At 59.2% G+C, this 1,387-nt stretch overlaps 1 protein-coding gene across 1 annotated transcript in view; it reads left to right on the forward strand.

Moving 5' to 3' along the window:
• LOC113211858 (chitin synthase chs-2) overlaps positions 1 to 1,387 on the forward strand; it is a 15,135-nt gene that overhangs the window by 8,524 nt on the left and 5,224 nt on the right. The window lies entirely within an intron of this gene.

The raw sequence follows: 1,387 nt of genomic DNA on the forward strand, positions 1-1,387 counted from the left end.
GGCGGGGTGGCCGGGACGGGAAGGCGAGCGCGGTCGCGCAGCCTGGAACTCGATCCCCCGGCACCACGGCCCGGCAACGGCCAGCCGCGTTAGAAACATGGCGTCAGGTGGCGGGGCTGGGAGGGGTTGGGGGTCCGAGCTGGAGGGACAAGTACGTTCCAGCCAGCCCCGTGTCATTGTGAGTGGAACTCGACGGGTACTTCATTCTAATTGCAAGCGTACGCCAACTTATTATTTGTTTTTTCTTGATTTCTTATTTCTTCTAATTTTTCTTGACTTTTTTCTGATTTTTTAAAATTAAATTTTCCTTTATTTTTTCTGGTTTGACTCTCATACTATCCTGGGTGGGGGCCCATATGTCCAAGTCTCTACCGGGGGTGCAAGTCCTGGGCCCCGTGGTGGGTATAATCTATCGGGTATCAACAGTTTCAAGTCACCAAGTGATGTTCGGGTCATGTTCCATGTTCTCTTGGGAGTCAAACTAACAACAGTATCTATCTGCTGAAGGGATCCTACAAAAAAAATGTGAAAACGACCCTGTAGATAGGACATTGTTGTTCGGACGCGTCGAAGTTTTATTTCCTGATTTTTTGAGGGTGTACACTGAGTGAAGTGCCCCTTGGGGAAAATCATGGTGACAGCGTCGCGGCGTCGAGCAGTATGGCGGTGTTGCTCGCGGGTTGGATGGAGGCAACCGGTGACGTCGCCAAAACAACAAACGAAAGTAGTATGGCGCGGGTATTTGAACCTGGCTCCGCGAGGCGCCGGGCGCTGCTGGTATCATAACGTAGCGGCCCGATGGCGGGGGGCGGGGTGGGGCGGCCGTAGCGGCGCGCTGTGCTCGGAAAACGAAAGTGCTCCAGCAGCCGAGGTAGACGGCGCGAGTGAGTGGGGGCATTGAGGCTGTTTCCCCCACCTCCTCTGGTCTCGATCGCCCCTCCCCTCTCCCCTCTCTCACATATGTGTAGCAGTCGAGCCGGCTCCGGCTGAACCGGTTCTGCGGGCGCGCGGCGGTTAGGCCGACCCGCCCGACGCGCACGCGGCCGTGTTGCCTACTGTGCGGGGGCCCGGTCGGATCCCCACGCGCGACCCTAACCTCGGCACCGCCAGTCTCGCCCCTTTGGTAACAGACGGACAGCCCTCTGGCACGCCGTTGGCAGCCCTCTGGCACGCCGCTGGCAGCCCGTTGGCAGCCCGTTGGCAGCCCGTTGGCAGGCCGTCGACAGCCCGTCGCCATCCCGTTGACGGGCTGTTGACAGCCCGCTGCCGTCTTCACGGGTGGTGCCAGACCTTGCCCCGCGGTTTGCCGGCTGAGCGGCTCTGCGTTTAGTGCGGGTGATTAAGTCGACCCGGGGCTGCAACTGTGTTCTTGCCACACACACCAACC

This window comes from Frankliniella occidentalis, unplaced genomic scaffold (genome assembly GCF_000697945.3).
Source record: "Frankliniella occidentalis isolate FOCC.00 unplaced genomic scaffold, Focc_3.1 Scaffold3, whole genome shotgun sequence".
NCBI classification, from domain to species: domain Eukaryota; kingdom Metazoa; phylum Arthropoda; class Insecta; order Thysanoptera; family Thripidae; genus Frankliniella; species Frankliniella occidentalis.